Raw genomic sequence first — 15,204 nt, 5'->3', positions numbered from 1 at the left:
TAGATGTGATCTCTTAAAATACCATAAATTTAACTTGAAATCTAATCTTATGTAGATAGATTTTAATAAAAATCTTAGTTAACCAATAGTATGAGTACATGTGACTTGGTTTCTATTTTTTAATAATAAAAGAAAAATAGTAATTGTTTACTTAAAATGTAAGGAAATATTTGTTAAAAATATCATCATAATGTGCATTTATTGATTTAGTTTCATTTTCTTGTTAATAATTAGAACTTTTGTTAATTATAGTAAAAAGACTTAATAATATGAAGATAAAGGTAAGAAGCATTTAGTGGTAATAATAACATAAAAAATTAGTTGTTAATTTTATCTTTACTTAAATTATTTCCACGTCGGTGACATTAAATTAAGCTAGATTTATATATCTATTTATTTTGTTAGAAATAACAATATGCAATATTTTATTTTGCATTTAGTTTTGATATATTGACTAATAGCATAGTCGCTCCAGGAGGTCGCTCCCGATGTTTTTTGCTTGGACGATTTTTATGTTATTTCAGAGGCCTTTTGGTCATTTGTTTTGTTGTTTTACATTGTCTAAACCTAAGTTAAGTACTTTTGTAAGCCATGAGAGGCAGATAATCTCTTTTCTAGAGAACAACTAGTAAAACTTCTTTTGATTCAGATTTTATTGCTTTCATCTTGTGTTCTTGTTGATTTCTTATCTATTTCTCTACATGATTAATCTGAAATCCAATATGGGTTTAAGAGGAATCATGGAGATTAGTGAGTAATCACCTTTTGAATTCATGGGTTAGGGAGATTAAGGGTGATTAGGTTAGTTCTAGGATGTTTTAGTATAGATCATTCTTGTTCCTTGCTAGTAGAGTATTCATAATGCATCTTCTGAGTTGGTCACTCAAAAGTTGATCAATAGGCATTTCCCACCCAAAAGATGTTTGATGAAATGCCTGAGACAACTCTCCTAGGCTTTTAGTATACTTTGCCAAAGACATTTGTTGTTAAAAGTGCTAAGATAGCTAATAGACTTGTTAATAATGATTGCTTTCATATTATTCAACCAAAGACATTTGATGTTTGAGATATGTTAGCAAATGAGCATTCATCTAGACATAGAGCTTGTTTAGAATTGTGTCTAGGCTTAAAGTCGATAGTTTGATTGATCATTTACCATCCTTAGTTCGATACTTGATCACCCAAGGTCTAATCCCTATGCCCATGAATTCTCTTTTCCCTTAGTCAAGAAAGTATCATTCTGTTATTGCTTTTTAGTTTTAGTCATAGCTTAAAACCCATCTAAATCATTGGTTGCACTTAGATTAAGTGAGTACTTGCATTCTCGGTGCTTTGATATCTCTCAGAACTGGTTCGACAATCTTTTATACTACATCATTTGTCTTAGGAGCCTTGAAAACTCCTAACATCAAATTGATGTACCAGCTACCATTGTTGTTAATGAGGTTGAGGGTTTGGAAGGTCAAGAGGAGTTGTGTTTCATTAACAACAATGGTAACTCGTACATCAATTATCTGGATATTGTTCAGAAAATTTTATTTTTAAGCTGGATATTCGATTCGATCCTTACAATTAGAATAAAAATAAATTAAAAATCCAATAATATAACATAAAATGATATTTTATTATAAAATAAAATATTACTTACTTAATGAAATTCTAATAACTAAAAAAAATTTAGAAAACAAAAATAAAGTATAATTAACATAAAATATAATAATTCTATATTTTATATAAATTATATAATTTCATATATAATATTTAAATATATGTATATATATATATAACGGATTAGATATTCGTTCCTAAAAATATTAATATTTTTATTTTCTTTGTCTTTTATGAATATTGCATATTAGTATTTGCTTTGCTTCGTAAAGTTACGGATATCTGATTTTTTTTGTTCAAACTGAAACAGATAACAAATCAAATCAAAATTTACATACATTTTTCCATCCCTAATACACGTGCATATATTGAAAATATTAAGTTGGAATTGCAGAGGTCTTGGAAGTCATTGGACAATAAGTTATCTTAGGGAAACATGGCATAAACATAAACCAGACTTTTTGTTTTTATCAGAAACAAAACAAGAGTTTGGATTCGTACAAGGGTTTCAATCACATTTTGGTTATGATAGTCTTGTTACGGTAGATCCAATTGGGAGAAGTGGCGGTTTAGCCCTTTTTTATAATAATGAATACCAAGTTAAAATATTATATTCTAGCAATAGAATGATAGATGTCGAGGCGGTGGTCAAAGGGAAACAAGTATTCCTTACTTTTGTATATGGAGAGCCGGATCAAAGTTTAAGAGAACATGTATGGGAAAGGTTAACCCGATATGGTTTAGCTCGATCGGAGCCCTGGTTTATTATAGGAGATCTAAACGAAATTACCGGGAATCACGAAAAAGATGGGGGATCTCTAAGATGTGCGACGTCCTTTATTCCTTTCAACAATATGATAAGGAATAGTGGACTATTAGAATTTCCGGCTCGTGGAAATAAAATGTCATGGCAGGGACGAAGAGGTAAAGGAAAAGGAGCTGTAACGGTTAGATGTCGACTGGATAGAGCTTTGGCTAATGAGGAATGGCATACACTCTTTCCATTTTCTTATACAGAATACTTGAGGATGGTGGGATCGGATCATCGACCGGTGATTGCTTTTCTGGAAGATAAATTATTAAGGAAAAGAAGAGGTCAATTCAGGTTTGATAAGCGGTGGATAGGTCAGGAGGGGCTTATGGAATCAATTGTGTCAGGTTGGACAGAAAATCAGGAGGGCCAACCAGGGGATTTTATTACTAAAATTAATAATTGTCGACATGAAATATCTTCATGGCGGAAAGACAATCAACCTTATGGAAAGGAAAAAATTCAGAATCTCCAACAAGCTTTGGAAGATGTACAAACAGATAATAATAGATCCCAAGAGGATATTATTGAGATTTCCAGGAAATTACAGGAGGCCTACAAGGATGAGGAGGAGTATTGGCATCAGAAGAGTCGAAATATGTGGTACTCATCCGGGGATTTGAACACTAAGTTTTATCATGCTCTGACAAAGCAACGGCGGATCCGAAACAAAATAGTGGGCCTCCATGATGATGCGGGTAATTGGATCACAGATGATAACGGAGTTGAGAAGGTGGCTGTAGATTATTTTGATGGTTTATTTAATTCCACTAATCCTACGGAGTTTGATAGTTTCCTGGAGGAGATAGGACCATCAATTTCTCCTCAGATGAATCAAAGGCTATTGCGGTTAGCAACAGAGGAAGAAGTGAGACAAGCTTTATTTATGATGCATCCGGAGAAAGCGCCAGGTCCGGATGGAATGACAGCTCTTTTTTTTCAGCATTCCTGGCATGTTATTAAAAAGGATGTGGTCGAACTGGTGAATAATTTTTTGGTATCAGGTGATTTGGATCCAAGGCTAAACATAACTAATATTTGTATGATACCAAAAGTAGAGAGACCGACAAGGATGACGGAACTGAGGCCAATAAGTCTTTGTAATGTGGGCTATAAAATAATTTCAAAGGTTTTATGTCAAAGGCTGAAAAGTTGTCTTCCCAGACTAATTTCAGAGACACAATCGGCTTTTGTGGCAGGAAGGTTAATTTCGGATAACATTCTTATCGCGCAGGAAATGTTTCATGGTTTGAGAGCAAACAAGTCCTGTCAAAATAAGTTCATGGCAATCAAAACAGATATGAGTAAGGCATATGATCGGATAGAGTGGAATTTTATTGAGGCTCTCCTTCAAAAAATGGGTTTTGATCCTCATTGGATTAAATTAATGCGAGAGTGTGTCTCTTCGGTTCAATATAGGGTGCTTCTCAATGGACAGCCACGAGGTCTAATTATTCCCCAGCGGGGATTACGTCAAGGCGATCCTTTATCCCCTTATTTATTTATCATGTGTACGGAGGCGTTAATTTCAAATATTAAAAAGGCGGAGCGGATGAAACAATTAACCGGTATGAAAGTGGCAAGAGCTTGCCCTGCAATCTCTCATTTGTTATTCGCAGATGATAGTTTGTTCTTTTGTAAGGCAAACAAGGAAGAGTGTCAAACTATACTCAGGATTCTAAAGGAATATGAGACTGTCTCTGGACAACAGATTAATTTCCAGAAATCCTCAATTCAATTTGGACATAAGATTGATGAAGATAGTCGTCAAGAATTAAGGGATATTTTGGGAATTCAGAATTTAGGTGGAATGGGATCTTATTTAGGCCTGCCCGAAAGTCTAGGAGGTTCTAAGGTACAAGTGTTTGGCTTCGTACAAGAACGGCTGAATAGTAGGGTTAATGGATGGACCTTTCGATTTTTTACCAAGGGTGGAAAGGAGGTGATTATTAAATCAGTGATTACGGCTTTGCCAAACCATGTGATGTCTGTGTACCGGTTGCCGAAAGTTACAGTGAAGAAGCTCACAGGTGCAGTTGCCCAATTTTGGTGGAGTCCAGGAGGCAGTACAAGAGGTATGCATTGGAAATCATGGGATAAAGTGTGTGCCCATAAAGACAGTGGTGGGTTGGGTTTTAAGGATTTGACTGATTTTAATACGGCAATGCTTGGGAAGCAGTTGTGGCGGCTGATCGAGAAGCCAAATTCTCTTTTTTCTCGAGTTTTCAAGGGACGGTATTACAGGAATTCTTCACCCCTGGAACCGATTCGCTCATATTCCCCGTCATATGGCTGGAGGAGTATTATTTCTGCTAGATCTCTGGTTTGTAAAGGACTAATTAAAAGGGTTGGAACAGGGTCATCTATTTCAGTATGGAATGATCCTTGGCTCCCATCCACTCGCCCGAGACCAGCTAACAAAAACCTTCATAATAATTACCCGGACCTCACAGTGGATTCTCTCATTAATCCGGAATCCCGCACATGGAATGTACAGGCAATTAGAAACTTGGTGGATCCACAAGATGCAAAAATAATTGAGAGTATACCGTTGAGTAGAAATCAGTTGACAGATAGGAATGGATGGCATTTCACCAAGAATGGAAAATATACGGTACAATCAGGGTATCAGGTAGAAAGGATTTATCCTGACAAGGAGAGACCACCTGATTTTTATGGTCCTAATGTGGATATCCTCAAAGCATTTTGTTGGAAGGTGAGGTGCCCTCCGAAGCTAAAGCACTTTTTATGGCAGTTGTTGTCTGGCTGTATAGCGGTAACGAAAAATCTAAAAGCACGAGGGATACAAGGAGACACCTGCTGTGCCAGGTGCGGAGATCCGGAGGAATCAATAAACCATGTGTTTTTTGAATGTCCTCCAGCACGTCAAGTGTGGGCATTATCCAAGATTCCATCAAATCCAAACATCTTCCCAATTGGCTCTCTTTTTGCTAATATGGACCATCTATTTTGGAGAATTAATCCAAGAATGGAGAATCATCAGTTTGCATGGATATTATGGTATATTTGGAAGGGACGGAACAACAAAGTGTTCAGTAACCTTGACACTGATCCAAGAGACACGCTGCGACTGGCAGAAGTTGAATCAACACTGTGGGCTGAGGCACAGGTTATTAATAATCATAGGTTGGTACAAGAAGTACAGGTAAGGCCCGATTTAGGGACCCTAGGAAGATGGTGCTTCACAGACGGTTCTTGGAAAGATAAAGATCTATTTTCAGGACAAGGATGGCTTAGTACGCTACCAGGGTTTGATAGCTTATTGGGGGCACGAAATGTAAGGGCATCCCTCTCACCTCTTCATTCGGAGATGGAGGCATTAATTTGGGCAATGGAATGTATGCGAAATTTAAGGCAGTTTCAGGTTACGTTTGCAACGGATTGTTCTCAACTGGTGAAGATGGTTTCGGAACCAGAGGAATGGCCAGCATTTGAAAGCTACCTGGAAGATATCAAGCTTCTGCGACAAAGTTTTGTCAGCTCAGAAATCGTTCATGTTCCTAGGACGGAGAACAAAAGGGCGGATAGCTTGGCACGTAGTGCTCGGCAACAATCGTCTTTCGTCGTGCACATGGATGCAGATTTACCACCTTGGTTTACAGAGTCTACATGAGTCTGTAAATGTTTGCTGTCAAAAAAAAAAAATACACGTGCATATATTATGTTTTCATTCAGGTATAAGGGTCAATTCTAACCTCAATAATTCTCGTCGTACTTTTTCTTATCTAAACTTTGATATCGTGTTTATTTCATCATAAACTTTCAAATGGACTATTTAAACTAAAAACTTCAAACCAAAATCAATTTAACATTGGTCAACCATCTCTCTCTCTCTCTCTCTCTCTCTCTCTCTCTCTCTCTCTCTCTCTCTCTCTCTCTCTCTCTCTCTCTATATATATATATATATATATATATATATATATATATGAATAGCTAAAAAGCACTAAAAAGTTAGTATCAAAATATACACAAAATCAAAATATACGTGAAAGTATGTGACAAACAATAAATACCCAATATTTAAAATAAATATCCAAAAAAAAAAATTAGATTTGAAATTCCAAAAATGAAAAAAGAATTATGAAACAAAAAATTTATAATATATATTATTACTATTATTCGGGTATACGATCACTTTTTGGTTAGAAACCATAACATAAAAGCTACCCAAAAATTCGAGAATACATGAAATAGGTTCACATATGGCTTTTATACTCTATCAATAAATGAATAGTCTAATGTATTCCTTATTTTTTGGTATCAAGGTATATTTTAAGTCTTTGGCTTTTTTTCCGTGATTTTTTGGCATATTTTGGGTATATTTTGGTACTTAATATATTTAAAATTTCTAGTCATTTGAATCTATCCTTTAATTTTATTTTTATTTTTTTCGAGGTTTCAACTATATTTTTGAGTTTCGGATATTTATAGTTTTTTCTCGGGTTTTATTTTTATTTTTAAGGGTTTAGTTTTATTTTTGAATTTCAAATATTTTAGTTTTTTTGGATTTTACGTTCACCAATATTATTTTGGTCAGAGTTGATTTCGGTTTGATTTTGATAGTTCATGTAGTTAATTTAAAATAAATATTAGGTTGGGATTAAATAAGCATGGTATCTAAATTCAGGTAGGAAAAGTCAAGACGAAAAATGGTTGAGGTTGGAATTAACGCTTTTTACTAATATAATCTACAGAGTGAAAATTTAATTGTATCTATACTATTATTTAGGAAGTGATTTTGTTAATTTTTCATATTGTATGGAATTTAGGCTTTTTTATTAATTTTAATAAATACCAAATAACTCAGCGATTTAAGCAGTGATTTATCATTATATTTGAGATAATAAATAAATAGATCTTAATATTTAGGTTTAGTCATTAATTTTAATAAACAGACATGTAAATAGATATTACAATGTTGTTAATAAATACCAAATAATTCAGCGATTTAAACAGTGATTTATCATTATATTTGAGATAATAAATAAATAGATCTTAATATTTAGGTTTAGTCATTAATTTTAATAAACAGACATGTAAATAGATATTACAATGTTTGTTTTATCATTATTTTATTTAATTTTGGAAATAAGATTAAAATGGTAGAAATGATCAAATTTTTCCATGAATCTCTTATCATTTTTTCCTTCCGTGAACATCCACATATGCCATTCCACGTGAAGTTCTATTTGTGCAAAAAAAACATATATGAGTTTATAATTTATTGCATGAAACAGTAATTCATAAATTTAGAATTGTAAATGAAAGGAGTAGAAGGATTTGTACCATTGGAAATTATGAGCGGGGGTTCTCCTGGACCATGATGAGAGATTATGCCACTACATTTCTTTTTACAAAGGTTTAAACAATCAACATCATGATCATCACATAGTAAAGCACAATTGAGATAACATTTTAGATAATCATCTGATGGGTCTGATTCTACGGTGCCCACCATAACAATTGTCACCATCATTATCACTGCTACCATCGCACTCTATTTTGCCATTCTTAGATCAAAAAAAATCAAACTTTGTTCTACTTTTTCTCTCTTATTTTATCTTATGATTGTTATATAAATTTTCAAGAAATAAACATCTATTTATAATAATTTTGTATGCATCATTCCAATTTTGAGTAGATTTTTACCAAAATTGTGTTTGGTCTTTCAACATCTTTATAATATTTTTTCTTTATTCATTTCCTTATATGTTTAATATTTTATATGCTTTGACAGTATTAAATTTTCAATATATGAAAAAAGATTTTTCACCTTGCTATTACGAAATATCATATCCACATGTTAGTTCAGGTCAACCAACATTTGCCAGCTTATCTTATCCTTTTGGAATCATAATATTTCTTTACTATGATTATTATTTTTATTTTTTTGGAAACACACATTTATAAAGATTAAGTGGTAGTTGAGGTTCAGTCTTTCTAAAGATAATGTCCGCTCCGACTATGTACTATCACATATATATATATAGTATTTGCACATTAAATGTAAAAAATATAAAAATAGATAGGATTTAAATGTTATGCAAATAGTTTAATCGTGTATGTCATTAAAATAAATTATATGATTAAAATATTAAAGTTTATTAAAAACTTGCATGAATAAAAAATCTATATAATATCAAAAATATAAAAAAATATTTTTTTATAACAAGATAAATACATTTTTAAACATAATTTATAATTTTATAAATATATAATAAAAGGTAAGAAGTAACTGTTTTAAAAGGTACAATTTTATAGAAAAACATAAAAACATCATTTAATAAATATAAACTAATTCTACATATATTTAAGTATCACAAAATTAAACTAAATTACTAATGCAAACTCGTGCATAAGCGAATATAACATCTAATCAAATTAAAAAAATTCTTTAAAATTTCACATATGAACGACACATAAACAAAAGTCACTTAAATGACTTCTCATTTAAAATATAGTGGGATTGGGTTTGTGTTTTGTGTTAGTATTGTTGGTTGCAATTGAGTTTAACCAAGGGGTGCATGTGTTAAGGGTTGTGATTTTTAGTTTAGTAGTTTTATTTAAAAGTTCTAAAGAGAAATAGACACGGCTCTTCATTTGTAATAGCATAACTCTCCATTGAAAAGATGCATTGAAAAGATACAATGAAGAGATGCAATTGTTCACTTGTAATGTTTCATTTTATATTTAATCTATTGTTGGTGTGATGTAAAACATAGTCAGATTTCTATTTCTAATAATAAAAGTGAAGTTTTTTTCCTAAGTTTGTAGTGATCACAATCACAAAGATTATGATATATAATTATTTATTCTCTCTTTAAGAGAAACTCTTATACTTTGTTCTATTATAGAAACTTTAGTTTCTTGTAGATGGTATCATAACCTTATTGGTTCAAGGGCTAACTAAAGCAAAAAAAGAAGTAAGTATTTGCAAAAAAGAATTTAAGAAAAAAAAATGGAAATGATGGAAGGAACAATGCAACAAGTGATTCTCATATTTGATGGAGACAAGTATGATTTCTGGCGAATTAAAATGACAATAATTTTCAAAAACTCGAGAATTGTGGATAGTGGGAGAATGAAGACCAAACAATCAGCACAAACAGAAGAAACTCTTATAATGTTGCAATTGAGAAATCAGTGGGAAGAAGCATCATCACAAGATATGATGGCACTACATATTCTTCAAACTGCTGTTTTTGATAAGGTATTCTCTCACATAGCACCATCGGTTACTTCAAAAGAAGTGTGGGATGCTTTGAAATCTGAATTCCAAGGAACTCCACAAGTATGATTGATCAAACTGCAATCGTTAAGAAGGGAGTATGAAAATTTGAAGATGAATGAAAGTGATAACATTATAGTTTTCACTGACAAATTAATTGATTTAGGAAATCAACTGACGGTTCATGGTAAAGAGAAGTCAGACTATCATATTCTCCAGAACATTTTCATATCTCTCCCATATAGATTTGACAACATTGTGGTTATGATGGAGCAAACAAAAGATTTGACTTCATTGTCGATAACATAATTAATAGAAACTCTGAAGGCACACGAAAAAACGTGTGAAAACCGAAGTGAGAACATGGCGGAATGCGCTGTTAATGTTCGGCAAAAAGGAATAAGTTTTGGCTATAAGCCAGAACATGGAAAAAAGGTGGTGTGGATTTTGTAAGAGAAACAACCACACGAAATCTAGCTGTTGGAAGAAACAGAACATGGCTGATCAGCAAAGAGGTTCAAGGTACCTTAAAGAATGTTACAACTGTGGAAAAGTTGGACATTTCTCAATAGATTGACGTTCGAAGAAATATGAACGAGTAGAGATGCGTATTGAGGATGAAGATGATGAAGATCATATGCTATTTAGTGCAAGTGAAGAGTCCGGAGAAAATCAAAGATGAAGATGTTTGGTTAGTGGATAGTGGCTGCACAAACCATTTGACGAAGGAAGTGAACAACTTCACAAGACTAGATAGAAGCATTAAAGTTCCAATCAAAGTTTGAAATGGAGAAGTCGCATTGACAACCGGGAAAGGAAATATCAGTATCATGACTAACAAAGGAAAAAGAGTGATGAAGGATGTCTTTCTAGTTCATGGATTAGCAAAAAAGTTTTCATAGATTTTTGCAAATGATATCTCGTGGATATCATGTTTTGTTCGTAAACAAGCAATGCATAATCTCAGATCCTAAGGGAAAAAAGATTATAGAAAAACAAATGGTTCAAAAATGTTTTCCAGTAAAGTAGAATTATTCTGCAGTAAGTGAAAAAATCACTCATGAAGAAGAGATGATTTTACAAAATGAAAAGGTGGAGATGTCAAGAGACGTGACACTTCCAGAAGAGGATGCATCTAAATTTACAAGAAGATATCAACAAAAAATAAACCACAAATGGCACAAATGGTGCAGTGTGAAGATTCGGTTCAAGTACATTAAAGTTGTTTTAGCATTACAAATCAACTGAAATCACATGATAAAGCATTTGACATCAAGGTATGGAGAAATGCTATAAGTGATGAATTAAAGATGATATATACAAACACAAAATGGAAACTTGTAGAAAAGCTCGAGAAGAAAAGTAGCAACAATTGGAAGTGGATATATCGTATCAAGAGGGATGCATATGGAAATTCAATTAAGTACAAAGCAAGAAGAATGAAGGGGTTGAAGCAAAATACAAAGAGTTTGGAGTTAGATAGAAACACAATTAAGAGGAAGCGTTGGTTGTAATTGAGTGTAACCAAGGGGTGCATGTGTCAAGGGTTATGATTTTTAGTTTATTATTTTTATTTAAGAGTTCTAAAGAGAAATAGACACAACTCTTCATTCGTAATAACACAACTCTTTATTGAAAAGATGCATTGAAGAGATGCAATAAAGGGATGCAATTGTTCACTTTTAATGTTTTATTTTCTATTTAACCCCTTGTTGTTGTGATGTTAAAACATGTTCAGATTTCTATTTCTAATAATAAAAATGAAGTTCTTTTTCCATAATCAGCAATTGGTTCTGGCCGGTTTGTCCATCTTGATCTAGGATCGGTTGGACGGCTTTGGAGAAACATTATCTTATGGCCTTGGCTCCACTTCGTGTAGTTGGACCACGCCTAACTATGGAAACCTCTATTTGGATGGCCTCATCATTCCCTCCCTCTTGAAAAGGTTCTGGCCTCAGAACACCATCATCTGCAAGAAAAGGGAACAAATCAGATACATTGAACACTGGAGAAATTTTAAACTCACCTGGAAGCTCAAGCTTGTAAGCATTGTCATTGATCTTCTCAAGGACCCCCTCGTGGCGACAGTTTGGACTTCCTCTCTTCTGGGAACCGCTCATGTCGCATGTGCAGCCACACCAAATCGCCTGGTTCGAACAACACCTCCTTTCTCTTCTGGTCGACCCGGACCTTGATCTTGGCTTCGGAATAGTTGTAGTACTCAAGGATGTACTTTGTACGCCTTTCACACTCAACATAGGCTTCCGGATTGACCTTTCCAGAAAAGTTCAGTGGGTTCAGCTTGAGGTCTTTCCCTCCTTGCCATGGAACTTCTTCATCACGGCGCCTCCTCCTGATTGGGATCACATCTCCTTGGTCCGATGCTCGCGTCGACCTTCTCGTCCGGCTTGGACAGGTCGAGGCTCTTCTCGATCGGGCGGTTCAAAATCAGAACTGTCCTCGTCGGAATGAAGCTGTGGATCCTCCAGATAAGGATGGTTTATCCCTCTAGGACGCGGACCATTGGGACGGTTCCCTCGTTCCAGTCAAGCCAGCTGCTCGGTCATAGCAGTCATAGCGGCCGTGAGTTGGGCTTGGGCAGCTAGCAGCTGAGCAGCTGAGCATTGATGTCAGCTTGGTTTTGAACTCCAGTAGCATTGAGGTCTACCATGTCTCTCCTGTAGTTAAGAAAGAACAAAAAAGATCAAGTGCAAAAGGAAATTGAAATGAAGTAAAGAAAGAAGGATGAGAAGATTTAGACAAATAAGAAAAGAAACAATCAATCAAAGAAAAGCAAATGATTCATTTTTGTTTTTTTTTAATATGGAAGAAAATTCGAATTAATTGAAAAGGAAAGTTGGAATATTTTTTTACAAAAGTTTAAAATTGAAAATCATATCAATCAAGAAAAAAAAGGAAAGTAGAAAACTAAATGCAATCAAATTTGAAAATAGATTGAAAAAAAAATTTTAATGAAAAATGAAATTTGAATCTAAATTAAAAAGGAAAGTTGAATTTTTTTTTTAAGTTTTGAAATTAAAATCAAATCAATAAAAAATGAAAATTCTAAAGTAAATGAAATTCAAATATGAGATTGATTATTATTATTTTTAAATGAATATGAATGACAATCTGAACTAAATGCAATACTAATCAAAACAATCAACTTAAATGCAAAACTAATCAATCTAAGTGATTTAAACAATTACCAATCAGATTCAATGCTAATCGACCTCCAAATATGGGAAGCTGGTCGATCAATCAGACAAACAGATTGACAACTCTTTCAAACCCCCGAAAATGATCTAGCAATGTCCTAGAATGAATAATCAAGAACAATTTTTTTTTTGATTTATAATGCAAATGGATGAACACAAAAACGATATGCAAGATGTCTAAGGATAAGATATAACTGATTAATCAGGAGCCTTAAGCTCTGATACCAATATAGATGTGTTATTAATATTACTTGATTGTCCTTAATGAAACATGCAATGTTAGTAAAGAAAAATGTAAATTAAGGTAAAAAGGACAATAGGATCCTGCTTTAATAGTATGGATATGCGTTTAGATAAAAGTTTGGATCCACCCAAATAAAAAAAGCAAATATATCAAACAAAAATATACATTTGTCCACATATTAATATGCATTTGTCCACATATTAATATATATTCGTCCACAAAAATATACATTCGTCCACATAACCTAAGCTGACACCAATGTTTTTAAACTCGACCCGGACGCTGAACCGGATGTCTTGCCGGATCGCTGGGTTACTGGGTCGACCGCGGGTGAACCGCGGGTTAATAAATTAATTAATTTTATTATATAATAATATATTAGCTATGAAAATAAATATATAAAAACTAAAGTTTAATATTTTTTAAATATTTTTAAAACATAAAATAATTGTTTGAATATGTATATATTTTATGTTTAAAAAGTATTTAGAAAATTCTTAACTTTAATTTTCATATTTTTATTTTCATTTGACATACAAAATATCAAAAAGTAGTTTAGATTATTTAAATTTTTCTGTAACAAAGTAAGAGTTATGACATCTAAAAAAGTCAAGATATAAAATTCACAAATATTTAAATATCTAATGCAAATAATAAAGTAAACTTCAAATTCAAAATAAACTAAAAATAAAAGATCATTGTAATAAATTGTCAATATCAGAAATAAACTAATACCAAATCACATCAACTAATAGTTCTCTCTACCATTGTTGACTTCATTTTTTTCAAGTGACATAGTGAAATTTTTATCAAAATCTAAAAATCACAAATATAAAACTGAAAAGGGAAAACCTAAGTTTTTTTTTGCCAACATCTAACTTCTTAATTGGAAATTTAGAATATAAAACATAATCTAAAAACTAAAAAAATGATGTAAAAGTTATTTATTGGTTCAACCGGTGGTTCAACCGGTATCGGGTTCCGAGTTTTAGTGGGTTTTTGCGGGTTTTTGTGGGTTTTTAAATATTGGGTTTTTCATAAAACCCAAACCAGATTTTTTCTGGGTCACCGGGTTTACCGGTTCAACCGCGGGTCTGGGTCGGGTTTCAAAACATTGGCTGACACTTATATGCAGTTAGTGTATTTAATTTGGGTGAACGTCAAATATACATTCGTCCACAAAAATATACATTCGTCCACATAATCTAAGCTGACACTTATATGCAGTTAGTGTATTTAATTTGGGTGAACGTCAAATATACATTCGTCCACAAAAATATACATTCGTCCTCATAACTTAGGCTAACACTTATATGCAGTTAGTGTATTTAATTTGGGTGAACTTCATATATATATATTCGTCCACATATTAATATGCAGTTCATTGCTAATAGTAAGCCTACTTATAAGTCATATACTGATATATTAAACAAAAAAAATATTATGTGTTCTGCTATTTATATATTTTTTTCCACTAAAAAGTGTTAACCGAATGTAAAGAGGTTACAGTAGAGTTCAATGTCTCTGATCTTGATAACGAAAAAGAATAATATTGAACCGAATCATGTTTGTTATTGCGTTGGGTTAAATTATTGGGCAGCGCTCTAGCATGTATATATGGTGTATATACAATATCATATATATCGAGTCCCACGTAAGTAATATTATGTTAGGCTACATCTTAATGGATAATGACAATATCTGTAATTAGTTTAGTGAGAAAATGATTTTCAATTATATAGTGTATGTGAATAATTTTGATGTTGCCACATAAGTAATGACAATGTAGTTAATAACACATCAAGTCAAAGTTGCTTTCAAAAAATCTCCTCAAATAATAAGAAAGGGATTTGGCTAAAGACTGTGATCCCAAAAACGAAACCCGAATCCGAACCCGATTAGACACACCGATCGCCCATACAAAAGAGATACACATATTTGGAAGAAGCGGATGGAGAAAGTGAGAAACTTCCAATTATGACAGGAAGAAACAAGGATGGCATAGCAGCTTTGTCAAGCCAGATAATAATGTTGACTCGAACAAAAAGTTGAAGAAGATAAGGAGCGAGGATAC

Source organism: Brassica napus, chromosome A7 (genome assembly GCF_020379485.1).
Source record: "Brassica napus cultivar Da-Ae chromosome A7, Da-Ae, whole genome shotgun sequence".
NCBI lineage: Eukaryota > Viridiplantae > Streptophyta > Magnoliopsida > Brassicales > Brassicaceae > Brassica > Brassica napus.
The sequence above is the reverse complement of the archived record's forward strand: the minus strand, read 5'-3'. Positions refer to the sequence as shown.